The sequence below is a fragment of the Aotus nancymaae genome, unplaced genomic scaffold, assembly GCF_030222135.1.
Source record: "Aotus nancymaae isolate 86718 unplaced genomic scaffold, 86718_ANA_hifiasm-v0.15.2.pri h1tg000057l, whole genome shotgun sequence".
Lineage (NCBI taxonomy): Eukaryota > Metazoa > Chordata > Mammalia > Primates > Aotidae > Aotus > Aotus nancymaae.
In genome coordinates, this window is record NW_026988471.1 from 4,114,174 (window position 1) to 4,133,021 (window position 18,848).

Consider the following 18,848-nt stretch of genomic DNA (forward strand, 5'->3'; position numbering starts at 1 on the left):
CTTGCACACTTATGGAAGTCAATCACTCATGTTCGGGTGTACAGATATCAACGAATCATGATTCTTGTTTTTCTGTTGAATGAAAAGTGTACTTGACAAATGAATAGCACAACCCACACACGAGGGAACTGTTAGGCCCCTTCCTTAGCAAGTAATTTCTTTGGTTGTTTTATGCCTTTATTTTTTTGAAATAAAAGAGATGTATACTTTTATATTCCACCTGTTTTAAAAAATTAGCATCTTGGGATTTCAGATAATTCAGATTAAAGTACAGATAAACTTTAAATCCTTACTATCAGAGGATAAAAGAGAGGTCAGTGAGTTAGCAGTTGCTTAATAATTGTCAAAATAAAATAATAATACAATAAAAATGACAATATTACTGGATTTAAACATAAAGACCATTTTATATTTATCCTTTTAAGCCTTACTGACTTTCAGTTTTATCAAATTATACTAATTATATTTGGTTATCTATTTGCAAAACTCATTATTCTCAAAAGCAAAAATCTGCCTACTCATCAGATCTACTTCTGTTGATCCTGAAGCTGAGACTTCAGAATGGCCGTGATCTGACCCAAGCCAACTTCCCATTGCTTCTGTCCTCATTCCTTAAGCTCTGATCATCTATGAATTTGTCTTCTCTAATACACCCCTCTTCTTTTCTGCCCTTTCAATGTGGCATGGACAAATTTCTCCATACAGGAAGCTGTGACTCTTTCCCACATGTGTATTCTTTATGTCATCACGGTCCAGCTCCCATGCTCCCTCCAGCATGGAATATCCACGGTCACTTTCAAACAGAATGTCTTCCTCCCACCCTCTCCTGCCCATCTTTCAGGGACACTCAAATGCCTTAGAGCGTGTGTGACTGCCCAATATGCTTACTCATGCACATGGATATTATTGTCCACGAGGCCACTTGCTTCTCTGGGACAGTATTGATACATCTTTCCTTGCATGTGCCTTGCCTCTAGTGGCTAGTCAGACATCAGAGAATCTGGTTTTTCAGTTTTGTTTACTATCTGATGCCAGAACCTGGCCCAAAGTACAGACTTGACAATCACATATTGAATGAATGAAAATGTTAATGGATGCTGTGAAAAGTTAAAATTTCCATGTCTGGTTTAGGTCTTTCTATTTGTGCCCACAGAAGAGTGGTCCATGCATAATGAAGATGCCTAGCGTTGGCGGGTGGAGGAGTAGAAGCTGGCTTTCTTTAGGCTCTGCCAGGACAGCAGGGCAAGCCTGGGAGCCCACCGTCAAGTTTTCAGGGTCTATGTGGTCACATTGCCTGTAACTTCTGAATTTATGGGTTAGCACCTGTGTAGTAGGCATTTATGCAGAACTTCCAAGTTGAAATTGAATGCACTGGTCATGAATATCTGTGCCTGGAATAGAATCAACTTGCTACAATCAAAAGTGGATATTTGCTTTCAGGGATTCCCCATGTCTGGCAACACCATTTTTGTTTTTAGTTTCGTTTTTCTCACTCCACTGTTCCCACATCTTTTGCTTTTATCCTTCACCTTGAGTTCATTCTCCTGTGATCAGACCCATATCTCAGAAGCCTTAGCTCCTTCCTCTGTATCTCTAAAACACAACTGTCCTCCTACCTATTTTTCAAGGATCTGTCTGCACTTCAATAACTTATTGGTTGTCCATGTTCAAAATTTCTCTCAAGTATTTCATGGACTGGACTCCAAGACAGCTCTCTACGTTTTCTCTAGTGCTCTGCATTTTGACATAGCCCAGTAGATAAATCATAGACAAAGAGGCTAATCTACTGACAGAAACTGTAAACACTAGAGAACTTCAGGAGAAAATAGCTAGAAAGGCAAGGCAGGCCTGTGAATGCTGCTTAAATCAGCCCACCGTGGTGCACAGTTGCTCCTGAGCACTCCCTCGAATGGCTCTTGGATGGTCAATCAGCGCCTGCCAGGATTATCCTGGATTATGTATTAGGTGACGGAAGTTACGTTGATGCTGGTGGCAGTGGAGAACTGCTTTCTGTTTGTACGTAAATACATGTACATCTCATTTTATTGTGCTTTGCACGTAGTGGTTTTTTGTTGTTGTTGTTGTTGTTTAACAAATTAAAGGTTTGTCACAACCCTGTGTCAAATAAGTCTATCAAGTTCACCCTTCTAATAGCATGTGCTCACATTGTGTCTGTGTGTCACATTTTGATAATTCCAGAAATATTCCAAACTATTTTATTATTATTATGTCATTACAATGATCTGTGATCAGGATCAGAGACCTTTGGTGTTACTATTTTAATTGTTTCTGGACACCAGGAACTATGCCTGTATAAAATGGTGAACTTAATCAGTTCTGACTGCGCCACCAACTTGTCATTCCTCCACTTCTCTTCCTCTTCTTGGGCCTCCCTATTTCCTGAGATGCTGCAATATTTAAATTAGGCCAATTAATAACCCTATAAGTGTTCAAGTAGACAAAGAGTCACATGTCTCTCATTTTAAATCAAAAGCTAAAAATGATCGAGCTTAGTTAGGAAAGCATGTTGAAAACCAAGGCAGGCCAAGCACTAGGCCTCTTGTGCCAGTTAGCCAACTCACGCAGGTAAACAAAAAGTTCTTGAGATAAAGTAAAAGTGCTACTCCAGGGAACACATGAACAATTAGAAAGGAAACAGCCTTGCTGCTGATAGGGAAAGTGTTTGAGTGATCTGGATAGAACACCAAAGCAGCCACACCATTTTCTAAGCCAAAGCCTAATGCAGAGCAGGGCCCTGATTGCGCTTAAGTCTGTGAAGTCTTAGAGAGGTGAGGAAGCTGCAGAAGAAATGTTTGAAGTCAGCAGAGTCTGGTTCATGAGGTTTAAGGGAAAAAGCCATTTTCATAACATAAAAATAGAAGATGAAGCGGCAAGTGCTGGTGAAGAAGCCGTAGCAAGTTATCCAAAAGATCTAGCTAAGACCGCTGATGAAAATAACTACCGTAAACAACAGATTTGCGACGCAGACAAAACAGCCTTCTATTGGAAGAAGATTCCATCTAAGACGTTCATAGCTAAAGAGGAGAAGTCAATACCTGGCTTCAAAGGACAGGCTGCCTCTCTTGTTAGTGGCTAATGCAGCTGGTGACTTTAAGTTGAAGCCAGTACGTATTTACCATTCTGAAAATTCTAAGGCCCTTAAGAATTATGCTAGATCTACTGTGTCTGCGCTCTGTAAATGGAACAGTAAAGCCTGGATGACAACATGCCTATTTGCAGCATGGTTTACTGAATATTTAAGTCCACTGCTGATACCTAATGCTCAAATAAAATGATTTCTTTCACAATATTACTGGTTATTGACAATGCACCTAGTCACCCAAGAGCTCTGTCAACCACCAATATAATCAGTCAGCTGTCACCACTGTCACTAAGGCAAGACTCTCCACCAGCAAAAAGATATACAAGGACATGAAGATATACAAGTAGATTAATGTTTTTTCATATTTGCTAACACAACATGCATTCTGCAGCCTATGTATCAACAATTAATTTTTGCTTTCAAGTCTTATTCCTTGAGAGAAACATTTCATAAGGCTATCACTGCCACTAATAGTGATTTCTCTGATGGATGTAAGCAAAGTAAATTTAAAACCTTCTGGAAAGGATTCACCACTCTAAGTGCCACTGAGAACATTTGTGATTCATGGGAAGAGGTCAGCATATCAGCACTAACAGGAGTTTGGGATAACATGATTTCAACCCTCATGGATGACTTTGAGGGGTTCAAGGCTTCAGTAGATAAAGTAACTGCAGATATGATGGAAACAGCAGGAGAAATGGAATTAGAGTGGAGCCTGAAAAATGGGACTGAGTTGTTGCAATCTTACAACAAAACTTGGGATGAGAATTTGCTTCTTAAGAATGAGCAAAGGAAATGGCTTCTGCAGAAGGAATCTACTCCTGGTGAAGATACTGTGAACATTGTTGAATAAGAACAAATGACTTAGAATATTACACAAACTTAATTGATAAAGCAGTAGCAGCATTTGAGAGGATTGACTCCAGTTTTGAGAGACATGCTACTGTTGTTTAAGCTTCTATTGAACAGCATTGTATGCTACAGAGAAATCTTTTGAAAAAGGAAGTCAGTCAATGAAGCAAATTTCACTGTTCTCTTACTTTAAGAAATTGTCATTTCTTAAGAAATTGTCACTACTTTAAGAAATTGTCAGCTACTTCAACTGTCAGCATCCACCACTATGATCAGTCAGCTGCCACCACGGTCACTAAAGCAAGAGTCTCCACCAGCTCAAAGGTTGCAACTTGCTAAAGGCTGAGATGATTGTCAGCATTTCTTAACAATAAAGTATTTTTTAAATTAAAACATGTACTTTTCATTAGACATAATGCTCCTGCAAACTTAGACAAGAATATTGTATAAACATAACTTTTTATGCACTGAGAAACAAAAAAACAAAATGCGTGACTGCCTTTATTGTACTATTTTTTTTTTATAGGGTGGTTGAAATAGAACCTGCAGCATCTCCGAGGTCCACCTGTACATGGTCAATCTCGAGACGAGAATGTTCTGAGATCCTTCCTTTTCCTTCCTAGCTTTTTTGAGTGGTGCATCTATGTATGAAAATATTCCTCTAATGTTCATGTTATTTTGAAACAAATTCCTGGTATCCTACCTGAGTCTTTTGGAGAGTAAAAAAATATGCCCAGAGATTTAAGATGATTCAAGATTCCTACCTGGGGCAAATTGCAACTTCTCTTTGAGCTTTAATCTTCATGTCTGAAAAAAGGGTAGTTGAATAGTTTAGTATTATGATTCTTTACAACTCTAAATATACTTCGGGGTAAATTTTCATGACCTGGTTTTATAATCCTAGGTTTTAAGATGCTGCATTAGGCATCAGTGTGAGGAAACTTACATAATTGAATAAATGTAAAAATATACATGTAAGGATTATTAAAATTACTTAAGTGAACATGTTTATCTAATCAACTATATAGAGAGAAACGGAAGGTTTTGCATTGATATATTTTACAGTTATTTGCCTCTCTTTTCCTTGATTTCTGAGAAATTTAGAGTTAAATCTGTGATCTGTGACCCAAATCTTTGGTACTGGTGCGGAAACTGGTAGTATACATTTGGTGTATCTATCAAACTTATCCTTTTTAGCAGCTCAATTTCTTCTTTATTTTATTTATTTTAGCAAGCCCTCCATTCTTTAAAATTTGTTTGTAAAAAAGAATGAATCATGCCATACATAAATACATCACTGTTGACTAAATATGGCCACTCTTAAAAAGACAATGCAGTTATGTATTTAAAAGTGAAAATGGATAATGCTTCCTAATTCAATAAGTGCTTTCCACATTGAATTTTCTTTTAAAAAAATCTGCACACTCAAAACTATATTATCTTCTGCTTGTTTAACCAAAAGTATTTCTCAACCCTGAGTCTGCCAGCAGTATCTTTAACATAGTTCAAAGGGTCCCTGGTTGAATCTGGCAGCGCAGGAATCAGAAGCTTCTGATGGAAAGAGAGCCTCTCACCAGTTGGCAGAGGCCAACATTGCTGGTGCCCTCCTGATTCATTTCATGTTGGAGCAGAGACTCTTGCTCCCCCCGCAGTCAGCGAGAGCTTCTGTCACACGTATGTGTGTGACGCTGCTCTGTTCTCTCTCTGGCTATCTCCACATGTGTGCAAGTTTGCTGGACTCCATGTTGAAAGTCATGTCAAGGTGGAGTTGTCAACCTTGCTTATTTTTTTCCTTTTTTTCTACAGATATATTCCCCAATTCACTCTGGGCTGCCAGAAAGACAGAAAGGAAGTGGAGGGATTTCTTTCTTTTGCATCCCAGAGCAAACCAAAAAACAATAGCAAACTGTTCAAGGTCTGTCAATGGATGCAGGCCAGTTCTGCGTTTTAAAGGGTACCTTTAAATAAGAAAAGTCTAAGTGACAAAAGGGAAGATTGCCTGGATGAGGACCTCCAGACTTTCTAAAGAAATGGAAGTGGGAGCAGCTCTTGGATAACCATTAATATTAACATTAATGTATTAAGGAGCCAGAAGACAGCCCTTGAGGAGGATGTAGACCAATTTTTTTAAAGTACTTTTTACAGTGGTGATAATTGTCAGAGCATTACTTACAATAGAAGCAAGAGTTTCTTCTCTTTCACAGTATCATTCTGAAATGCCACAGTGAAATACTTATAGAAAAGCATTACAGAGCAGAAAAAGTGCATATTATTAAAGGTCTTTATAACCTAACTTATTTCAAAAGCGAAAACAAAGAGATGTAATCTGTGTTTTTTCACTCTACAAATCAGTGTCGTAAGGGGTAGATACAAGTGGAATTTTAAATGCAAACTCAGAGCCCCCAGATACAGCATTCTTTATCTCACATTGACATTTGATTAAATTAGACTGATGCATTTAGAGAGTAAATGATCCCCTTGAAGGATGTTCAGCATGCTAACAGTTTTCACTTGAAGTATTAATTGTAACAAACTAACTCAAGGCGGCGGAGACATTTGCAAATCTGACACACAATGGTTTCCAATTCTGACTTTAGAGGGACAATTACTGAAGACTGGTTCTGAGACAACGTACCTGAAGCTCTCTAATTGACATTTCTGGGTTCCAGAAAGAAAAATCTGAGGAGATGTGCACCAGTGAGGGTGTTTAAATAGTGTGATAAATCGTATAATTAAGTGCGTCATGTGGAGAAGAATATCCACCTGTGAGTTAAGCAGGGAGGCACCATTCACTTTGCAACGGTGTGTGTTGGGCAAGAGGAATAATAAAAACCACAAGATAAGCCATGCTCTAAAGACACCGACTCATCTGCTAGAGCTGGAAGTTTCATTTATAATTACAGTTCCTTAGTCTAGAACAGAATTCAAAACACAGAAAAAAGAGAATAAGAGGGGCTCTTATTAAGAACAAGAGCAACATGTACAGGGTTTAATTAAAGCTACTCAAGGAAGCAGAGAACTAATGCAGGCCCTGTCTGATTTTTCAACATCTTTAACCTACCAAATGTCTCTAACATGTTATTAAATTACATAATCAGCACATACTATTTTTTGTAAGATGAAGAGCTCATTGCTTTACAAAAAGAGCTCAAATTCGTCCTTGAAATTGTTCAGACTGAGCCAGAGCCCATTCTCTAATTCAGCCTCATATTCTGTTATTTCTATTCGTGTACTGATTCAAGCATTCAGTATTTTCAGATTCCTAGGTTTAGCAGGATTTTGCTTGTCACCAAGGATTGACATTTAAACCCACCATAGCCCTTTTCTCATGGAGCTGTGAGTAGGACAAGAGGAGATATACAGAGATGATCAAAACAAGTTGTCACATGAACACAACAGAGATGCTTTTGAGTCCTTTGTGAACCTAGAAGAGGAACATTATCATAAATGACCTTCTGGATGCGACAATATTTTGGGGGTTTTTGAAAGAAGCAGCATAGTGCAATGAAAATGACCAGGATTTTGTAGTCAGCAACCTGTGTAAATCTACGTATGAGCTGTGACATATAGGAGGAACATCTGTCTGAGCCTCCTTTTCCTATCTGTCAAATGCAGGCAATCATACACACATTCCAGAGTGGGGATGTGCATTAGGTGGTTTGAAGGTCTGACAGCACACTGAGCACGCGTGAGTGCTCTAGTATGTGTATCAGAGTTAATAGTACTAGTTATTATGTTAGTACATAGAGATTAGCAGGTGGGAAACAGGTCAGAAGGAAAGGACATTCTAAACAGGTGACAGGCAAACCGTGAGATGAATAGAGAGAGTGGCCTCCCCACAGCAGTGGCTGTACCGCATTCTGCATATGGTGGATGGGGGACGTCCAGCTGAAACATGAGGAAGGGCAAGTGCTGAAGGGCTTGTATTCCATACAAAGGAGAATAAAACTTGTCATGGGGTTGAGAAACTTACACAAAATTTTGTAAGAGAGAGTGGCATCTTCCATTTTATGTTTGACAAAGAATGCCTGGGTTCCATCTTAGAGATGGATAGGTATTGCTGAGCTAGGTCTGGAGAAACTGTCGGGCAGCCCTAGGGGACGGTCAAGGGACAGTGAAAATCAGAGCCAGTGGCACATCTGAGAGATGTGTTGTGGAAGCACTGGTACCTGGTATGTGGAGGTGGTGAAGGCTTGGTCAGCTTCCAGTGCCCATACCTGAGATGGGAAAGAGATACTGGAGGAAGGAAAGAAGCTGAATTCACTGATCTACATGCAGAGAGTGGCCTGTGGGCTCTAAAACCACAGCAAACACAGATCAGGAGCACAGGAGAGAGGTCCAGCTATGAATAGTAACATAGAGACTGCAGGGCCATAAAGCAATTGAATTTGGGGCATGGTTAGTGCAGATTTGTTTATGTGATGTAGTATGCTCTCTGTTATGACCACCATTGAATTCAAGTAAAATTAACATTTAAAAACCATACCGCAAAAACCCACCAGTGTTCAACCACAAACTAATGCAATTCCTATCTGCCAAATGCAGGCAATGGGACACATATTCCAGCGTGGGGATATGTGGTTTGAAGGTTTGAAAGCTCATCTGAGCACATGGAATGCACAAGTATGTGTAGCAGAGTTAACAATAACAGGAATCGGTCAACCTCTGCTTACTAACACGACGGTGGAAGCCATTCTCTCTCCCTTCCCACAGTTGGCCTGTTACATTTAAAGTGTTCTTTCCTTCCGGCATAATAAGTAGTATTATTAACTTTGATACACATGCTTGGGCACTCAGCATGTGTTCAATATGCTGTCAAACTGACGCAATTCCATTTGACCACAGATTCAAGGCTGTTACTGATTTTACCAGGAAGGATCTCTGAAAAGTTTCATAAGGCTTAATATTTACTCTTGCTTTTTGGTGGCTAAACCACGTGCTTATGAAGGACCTGTAATCACTAAATTAAAATTATTTTGGTCTCCTAGGTCAGCTCTTGTTTGTGGCAGTAAATATATCATGACAGTATTAATGTTGCTATTAATGAAGTAATATTAATTATGGTAAATACATATTTCCAAGTCACGAAAGTCAAATAGTTCATACCCGGAGCTCCTGGTATAGACAGAACTCAAGCCCAGCTTGCCTCATGCTGAATCCCACTCTATCCACCTTTGTCAAGGCTGCCTCCATACCGATTTTCTGTAGCATGAGTTCTAAACAAGAATGTTTATTTCCTTTCTGTGACAATGTATGGAATTATGTCTTATTCTGGGTCTTATATTTTACTTCTTGATATGATATAACTTATAAAAAATATCACATGACTCAAAATCTCATAGGAGATTGGATTTGAAGGCAGGGTTTGAGTGAAAGGGGAATAGCAGATAAATTATTAAGGGCAGAAATGCATCCTTCCAATCTAAATCAGGGTGATACATTCTTCCATTCTAAAGTATGGTGGCACACCCTTTCATTCTAAAACCTGGAGACACAATCTTCCATTGTAAATGATGAAAATGCATCTTTTCATTCTAAAGTATGACAGTGTGTTCCCCTAGGCTTCCAGCTTCCAAACATGTCATTGTACATGATTTAATTTTCTCTAATGCATAACTTTATTTTATTTTTTAAATTTCTATTTTAGGTTCAGGGATACATGTGCCCATTTGTTATATAGGTAAATTGTGTGTCATGAATTTGCTCGGTGTTCCCCTCCTAGTGTTCATGTGTTTTCATTGTTGAGTTCTCACTGAAAAATGAAAACATGTGATATTTGGTTTTCTGTTCCTGCATTAGTTTGCTCAGGATAATGGCCTCCAGCTTCATCTTTGTTGCTGCAAAGAACATACTTGTTACTTTTTATGACTGCATGGTATTCCATGGTGTATATGTACCACATTTTCTTTATCTAGTCTACTGTTGATGGGCATTTAGGTTGATTCCATGCTTTTGCTGTTGTGAATAGTGCTTCAATTAACGCGCATGTGCATGTATCTTTATGGTGGAACAATTTAGATTTCTTTGCATATATACAAAATAATAGGATTGTTGGATCAAATGATAATTCTGATTTAACTTCTTTGAGGAATTGCCACACTGCTTTCCACAATGGTTGAATTAATTTACACTTCCGCCAGCAGCATATAAGCATTATATTTTCTTTGTAATCTCACTAGCATCTGTTATTTTCTGACTTTTTAATAATAGCCATTCTGACTGGTCTAAGTTTATTTTTGAGAGTGCCAGAAATGAGCTGGTATAAGGATTGGATCTATCATCAATGATCAATAGACTAAGTGTATAAAGTTCAACTGAAATTTAAGAGTTGCTGAGAATCAGAATGTAGCTCATAGGTTGTACAGAAAAGCTACATGCACATAGTAGATTTTTTTTTAGCATAACAGTTTTTACTAGACAGATGAAACTATCTTTGTGATAAGAATTTAACTTTCTTAACTGATAAGGTCTTGTGTTTTCAATGTTAACATGTGTGGCTGGCAATCTTATTCTGATTTTAATAAATGTAATAATTAAAAAGAAAGTACTTTAACCACATGAGCCCATTTCACATGTGAAAGCCTAGAATCTGTAACAATAATGTATTTCTGCTAATATCAAATTAAGTCTTCTAGTCGGGCCTGCATGAAAAAAATTGTTATTACTAAAAGATTCATGAAACATCATAGATTAAGTATTTCAAGGGCTTTTATCAATGGCAGGAAACATTTTGATTCGCAAAAAACAAATTCACCCTGCTATAAGTTGTTCATCTCTTTGGATATCAACATAATTAAGATACAACTTACAAGATGTTAAACAGAAGCTGGACTCAAGAAGTAATAGGCAGGGGGAGAAAAGCAGAAAAATCACCCTTTTTGGGTTCAGTTACTATTTATTCATCTCTCATGTATGTATCTTATAACCTTCCTGCAGAAATCTGTGCGGAAACATTGGAATTCATCAGTTTTTCTTTCAAACATTTATGGGAATTCTGACTTGAATTATAATACATCTTAGTGGAGAACAAAGCAATGTTTTATTAAATTTTCTTTCTTGATAGGTGTTAAATGTCCTATAAAGTTATTGACATATGGCAAACACAGTATCCTTGGAGTCGCCTTCAAAGCAGCTCTATGACAGCACTTCTCAACCAGAAGCAATTCTCCCCCAGGGGACATTTGGCAATTTCTGGAGACATTTTTGATGGTTTCAACTAGAAGTAAGGAGACAGGGTGATACTGGTATCTGTTGGGTAGAGGCCAGGATGCAGTTAAACATCCTAAAATACACAGCACAGCCCCACCACAAAGAATGATCCAATCTGAAGCATCAGTAGCATACACTGGCTGTGTATATATTTTTAGGCAAATTACTACATAGAGTTAATACTTTAGATCTGTCCCAATTAAAGTTTAAACCTAGAGTGCAGGCACATGATAACAAGGATAGAAATATACTCCAGCTTAATAGGGCCAGATTAAATAAAAACCTCCATCTGGCTTCCATGCTGAGGCCTGTGGAAGCCTTAAAGAATATGTTTATTATGGCTTGTGCAGGATCTAGCAGTGGAGAGCTCCAACTGAGTTCTTACTGAATTTGGCACAGGCACTAGTTTTTGTTGGATGTTTGCATATAATTTTATTAATTCAACTTTTGCCATATTCCAATATTTTTGGTTAACATGGGACTTTAAAATTAGTGGGCCATCTGCTTTAGATGTTGCAGAATATTTGTTGCCAAAGATATGGAAAAATGCAAAGCATGAGATGCACATATTGTCTCCATAAAATAAATAAAATAATTAAAATGTTGCATCTACTATTGTCCAAATGAATTTTCAAAACTCTCATTTTGAATTTTTGCTAACAAGCCTTATGAGCATTTAAACGAATCAACACCAAGTACATTTTGATATACAGTTTTCTACAAAGAGTTATCTGCACGTGTAGTCTCACGTTTATTAATTCTTCCACATGAACAATGCTTTTCATTTAATGTGGATTATAATGATGTTGCGTGCATAAGATACTTTTAATTTTCTGAGACAAATATTAAAATGCAAATAATGTGCACATGTTCAGTACAATTCACCTTCACATGTCAAGGATATGTTATTGTCTTAAGTGGGCTGACTTGATTAAGGAGACCTAGGAACACCCTAGGATGTGAACACACGGCATTTTCACGGAACTGCCTTGGGTTCAAGAGTTCCAATGGGACTTCATTACACCTTCCCTGCAAAAGACTCTCATGATGTAAACCCTATGGGTAGTTTCAATTGGAGACAAAATTCTGCTTTTATTTTTCTTCAATAATCCATACTTGTAATTAGAGTTGAGACTGACTCATAAGGTTTGCTTTTCAGCAATGTTTGAATGTATTTGTAGGTGACTGTTTTTTAAGTGTGAATGCCTCCTTAAGTTTTAAGACAACATGTCTCAGTAGTATAAACAATAAACTATAAATTAATTTGCTGATTGTTCAATTTTTGCTTTTCTGATGATCTACTATATAATCCTGAAAATGCCTCAATAGCAGCTATTCCCTTGAGGGCAACTTTCCAATAGCTTCAGGTGACACATAGAATTAAAATTAAGTAATACTTCTTCTTCACATGGCTGAGGGCTTCAATTATCCACTTACATCTGCTTTCGGTTCTGTAAATGGCCAAAAAGCACGTCTGCCTCAGGATCTTTGCACTTGCTGTTTCTCTTTCCTGGAATTTTCATCCCTCAGATAGGCACATAATCTCCTCCTCAGTTAATCTTCTGCTCAAATATTTCTTCCACAGAAGAGATTTCTCTGAATAACCTTCTTAAATAATAATCCTTGCTGCTTTTAATCTATCTTACTCTGCTATTTTTAAAATTTAACTTAATTTAATTTTGAGATGAGACGGGGTCTCATTCACTCTGTTACCCATGCTGGAGTGCAGGGGACAATCATCGCTCACTGCAGTCTTGAACTCCTGGGCCCAAGTGTTCTTCCTGCATCAAACTCTTGAATAGCTGGGACTCCCGGCATGTTTCATCACAGCTAGATTTTTTTTATTTTATTTTTTTTAAAGATGGAGTCTTGCTATGTTGCCCCAGCTGGTCTCAAACTCCTGGTCTTAAGTCCTTTGTTTTTCTTTGTTGCATTTATTATAGCTAAAATTATATTATATATGCATTTGCTTATTTTTGATTATCTGTTTTCCCATTGTACCTGTGCAAACTCCCTTAGAGTGTATTTACTGTGTCCTATTAGCAACTGACGCTCCAGGAACTAGAGCATGTCTGGCACTAATTAATCCTACATTAAAATGTATTGAATAAATTAATAAACACATTTTAGTATGAAGTTTCACAAATGTTTAAGAACATAAACTGTAATAATGATGGTTTATATATATTGACAACTTCCCATGAGCCAGGCACATTTTGTTAGTATCTTATTTAATGCCAGCCATGACTCACTGCAGTAGGTGGTGTTTGCATCCCAAAATTACAGATTAAAAAACTCAGGTCAACAAAGTTAAGTAATTTTCCCTTCTTGAATCTGGTACTCTGATTCTTGATCCTGTGATTTTAACCACTTCTACAATACTCTTTTTTCCTAATGGGTGAGACTGACTACCAAGTTAGAGCTCACCTGTATGTATCAAAATAGCGGAGGTGATAAACACTTACTTGCTTTCCCAACAAATATTTAACGAACATTGTGTGAAGACCTTGTGATTGGACAGTGATCATGAATCGAGGTTTTATGCATTCTCTCTTCATGTAAAGAAAAACAATTTAGCTCTGATCACCAATAAACATTCGAATAATGACCCTTTAAATGAAGCATACAAACACGTGAAACTCTGTGTGCGTATCTGTGTGTGTGTGCATGCGCATTTACTTGGCATCAGAATTCGCTGATATGCTTCTTTCTTTCTGAAACCTGTCCCAATCCTACTGAATTAAAGGCTTTTCAGATAAAGGATTCTTTCTGAAACCTGTCCCAAACCTACTGAATTAAAGGCCCGGGTGATTCTAACAGTATTCAAAATACTGGATGAAGAAACAGTTTTTGAAAAGTTACACCAGTTTTGCTGACAGAGGTCCAACAAATAAGTCATTGTTTTGATATTCTAGACCAAAAATACATTGCGTATTGCTTTCCAAACAATTTAGGTCAGTAGTCAATTTCGCAGCTGCAAACTCTTCCCTCTGTAAATATCCTCTACTAGCATTGCTCTTAGAAAGAATGGTAATGCCATTAATACCTACTGCTGCATGTGTTTATGGTAAATTCAACACTGCCAGTGCTGCCTGCCTCCCTCAACACAAGCAGCAGTTTATAGGAAACAAGAGCATTTTAAAAACTTTTGAACTCAGTGCTATTGTTTTAAGCAAGCTCAATCAGCTGAAGTTCACCCTGATACTCCAACAGCATGGTGCAGATTTAAAGAAATGGTTACCTAAAACATGCTTGAATATTTTGACAAACACATCTAGAGAGGTTCATTTAATCCCATATTAAATGTTCTTTTATTTTTTATTTTTTTTTACTAATTTATTTTTTTAAATATATATTTTATTGCGTTTTAGGTTTTGGGGTGCATGTGAAGAACATGCAAGATTGTTGCATAGGTACATACATGGCAATGTGGTTTGCTGCCTTCCTCCCTATCACCTATATCTGACATTTCTCCCCATGTTATCCTTCCCCAACTTCCCACCACCCGCTGTCCCTCTCCTAGTTCCCCCCCCACACAGACCCCAGTGTGTGATGGTCCCCTCCCTGTGTCCATTTGTTCTCATTGTTCAACACCCGCCTATGAGTGAGAACATGTGGTGTTTGATTTTCTGTTCTTGTGTCAGTTTGCTGAGAATGATGATTTCCGGTTTCATCCATGTCCCTACAAAGGACATGAACTCATAGTTTTTTATGGCTGTATAGTATCCCATGGTGTATATGCGCCACATTTTCCCTGTCCAGTCTATCATCGATGGGCATTTGGATTGGTTCCAAGTCTTTGCTATTGTAAACTGTGCTGCAATGAACACTTGTGTGCATGTGTCCTTATAATAGAACAATTTATAATACTGTTCTTTTAAATACTCATTAATTTACATCAATATTTCATTGCTTTAATCCCCAAATGAGTATGTCATTGCTTTTTGAATTTGAAGGAAAGATTTCTTTTGCCGTGTCTGGTTACATTGTCAAGGTCCCAGTTTATTTGCTCCCCAGTCATAGTTGTTCCTCCCTCATAGTTCCAATTACTGGTCTTCAAAATGTGACCTACTACTCGCAGTGAAGTCAGACAGGGACATTAAGAGAACCAGAGAACTACCAAAAGAACCAGAAGAACAATTAAAACATGTGCTGTGCAATTATTGCAGCAGTAGACCTTCAGTCACAGCTACGTACACAGTAATTACAGTAATAAGTGAAATCAGTATGGCATGATTGAACCTATTTTTATACATATTATTGCATAAATTTTCCCAGCTTCTTTTCTAGCATGTATGTTTTTTGGCTCTTGGCAATACAGTATTTAAGACTTAGTTGCCTATCATTACACAACTTGCACATGGTAGAAAAGAGAATTGAAATTTTGTTATTGTTTTAAATCAACATATTGAAGATCTTGTTTATCCGAAAAATAATTTTTTTACCAAAGATAGACAGATAAGTAGATAGATAAATAAAAGTTCTTTTTTTTCTCTTATCTGTAAATTTCTGCAGTTCTTAGAAGTTTTCTCTTTTAGTCAATGTTCAACTTTATCAATTTTATTGAACTATGTCAAAGGATTTAGAAGCCATCTAGTCATTTAGCCCACTTGTTTTTCTAGTTAATAAAACTCATCTTTTTAAATAAAAGCATCTGTATTAGAACAAAAGGAAAAAGTCAGGTGGCATGAGTTTACATCCTCTTCCATGACTTCAAATAATTTTAAATGATTTTATCATTATTTTTAACTACAGATCCAGTTGAGGCTAAAACTAAATAAATAAATAAATAAATAAGGGAATAAAGTTTCCAAAACCAGCCAACTTAATTTCTTTCTGTTTTTTTGTTTGTTTGTTTGTTTTTTGTTTTTTTGAGACAGAGCCTTATAGCGTCACCGAGGCTGGAGTGCAAAGGTGCAATCTCGGCACACGGCAACTTCCGCCTCCCAGGTTTATGTGATTCTCCTGCCTCAGCCTCCCGAGTAGCTGGGATTACAGGCATGCACCACTACACTCAGATCCCTCTTTGTATTTTTAGTACAGTCAGGGTTTCACTATACTGGCCAGACTTGTCTCAAACTCCTGACCTTGTGATCCACCTGCCTCGGCTTCCCAATGTACTGGGATTACAGGGGTGAGCCACCGTGCCGAGCCAACTTTATTTCTTACTATGGTAATAAACCTTACCAACTTAACTGAGGGAAGAAAGATGGTGTCACACTGAGAATAATCTAAATTTCTTTGACCATACATAAGTAAAATTGGTGGCTGTATAGGTAGTTCTCAAAGTGGAGTCTACCCTTGGAGGAGGGTCCCTGAGATGACTTTCAGGGGACCTATGAGGTGAAAACTCTTTTCATAATAGCACAAATATGTAATTTGCCTTTTTTAGTGTGTTGATACTTGCCCTGGTGGTGCAAAAGCAATGGTGGGTGAAACTGCTGGCACCTTAACACGAATCAAGGCCTTGACTCCAGTCTGCAGTGCTGGGCATTGTAGCCTTCGTCTCCATGCACTGGATAGAGAAGAAAAGCCAGTTTCATTGAAGAAAATCCTTGAAGCACTAAACATTATGACTTTGTCAAAACTCAGCACTAAGGATATGTCTTTTCAATAGTCTAGGTGATTACATGGGACTTACACATTAAGCATTTGTGTGATTGAGTTTCAGGCTGAACCTAACACTTTGTTATGACATTAAATTTTGATGGGAAAAAATGAGAGTTAAATGACGGTTATTCAGAGTGAAGTATTTGACAAACATTGTCCTGAAAATGAGTGAAGCAAGTGTGCCACTTCAAGGAAAGGAGCAAAGAATATTTACTGTCTATGATCAGGTTTGAGTTCTCCAGCAACCAGTAGACATTTGGTAACTTGTGTCCATTATTCAAAATAATGTAAAGATTCATTTAAAATACAAGATCGACCACCGGATTGTACAAAATGATTACTGATACAGCTTAAGATTCCACATTTCAACTAACCTTGTTAAACTGTCACTTGTTGAGTTTTGTGTAGTGTTAAATCAGAAGAATATCTATAATTTTCTGAAAAAGGTGATGAGAATAAGATTCCGTTTTCCATTTACATATTATTGAGGTCAAATTTCCTATATAGGTTAAAACAAAACAAAAATGTTTTATTTAAAAAATTAATTAAATTTCAATTTAATTATATAGAAATTTGACAGAGAGGGAGTTATGAGAATCCAGACACTGAAGTGATTCATGAAAGTCTAAATTGCACACATATATGAAGCTGGTAATGATTTTTGGAAATGTGTACTCCTATCGAAGTAATACAAATATCCTCCTGAATTCCCAACTTATATCTTGATAAACCAAATTCACCTACTTTCATATTGTTGGTGTGACACACCATTACATTTTAAGGATCAGCCAATCAGCAAGAAAGAAACAGAGACAGAGTGAGAACCCCATACACGTAGAGGCAAAGAGGAACCATGCCTCTGGTTTCATCTATGAGAATGAATTTCTCTCTCTTTTTTTTTTTAATATTCCTTAAAAATGTTTTCCCACACCCTCGAGCAAACCAAACAGATCTTGATTCTGTTCTGCAGGAGAGAATCACTACTTCCCTATAAAACATGGGCCTTTTGCCCTGGGTGGATGTTACACTTTGTGACTAGATTCTACATTGTCGTATTTCTCATCTGTAGTGATATTAAGGAGGCAATGGGTCTAAAATTAGTGGTTCCAACATAAATGTCTATGGACAGATGAATGGATGAAGAAAATGAAATACTCCAGGCACAGAAAGGCAAATACTGCACAACCTCATTAATATGTGTGCGGTAGTCAAGGTTCTCCAGAAGAGCAGAACTAATAGGATAGATGGATTTATGAAAGGAAGTTCACTAAGGAGAACTGGCTCGCACGATCACAAGGTGAAGTCTCATGACGGGCCATCTGCAAGATGAGAAGGTAGGAAGCCAATAGTGGCTCGGTTTGAGTCCAAAGTCCTCAAAACTAGGGGAGCTGAGAGTGTAGCCTTCAGTCTGTGGCTGAAGGCATGAGAGCCCTTGCCAAGGCACTGGTGTAAGTCTAGGGTCCAAAGGCCTAAAAGCCCGGAGTCTGGTGTCCAATAGCAGGAGGACCAGGAGGTAGCATCCAGCATGGGAGAAAGATGAGTCAGAAGACTCAGCAAGCCAGCCTACCCCACCTTCCTCCCCCTGCTTCATTCCAGCGACACTGGCAGCCGATTGGAGGGTGCCTACCCACACAGAGGATGGATTTTCCTCTCCCAGTCCACTGACTCAAATGTCTATCTCCTCTGGCTACACCCTCCCAGACACACCCACAAACAATACTTTACCAGCCATCTAGACATCCTGCAATCCAATCAAGTTGACACCTAATATTAACCATTACAATGTGGAACCCAAAACAGTTCAGCTCATAGTAGAGAGTAGAATGCTGCATACAGGGGCTAGGAGTGTGTAGGGGAAACCAGGAGTTGTTGGTCAAAGGATACAGCATTTCAGTAACACAAGATGAGGAAGTAAAATACACAGCATGGCAGCTATAGTCAACAACGCTGCACTGTACACTTGAAATTTGCTAAAAGGGCAGATCTTAAGTGTTCTCACCACCAAAATCTTATGACTATGTGAGGTGATAACTATGACTGTGGTAATCATCTGTATATCAAAACCTCACATTGT

The 18,848-nt window shown here is 38.0% G+C and overlaps 1 non-coding gene across 1 annotated transcript; it reads right to left on the minus strand.

The window, feature by feature from the left end:
• Positions 1-5,759: 5,759 nt before the first annotated feature.
• LOC135269814 (small nucleolar RNA SNORA31) lies at positions 5,760-5,888 on the minus strand. Its single transcript, XR_010338065.1, has one exon. It is a non-coding gene; the product is annotated as a small nucleolar RNA SNORA31 (small nucleolar RNA).
• Positions 5,889-18,848: the final 12,960 nt, after the last annotated feature.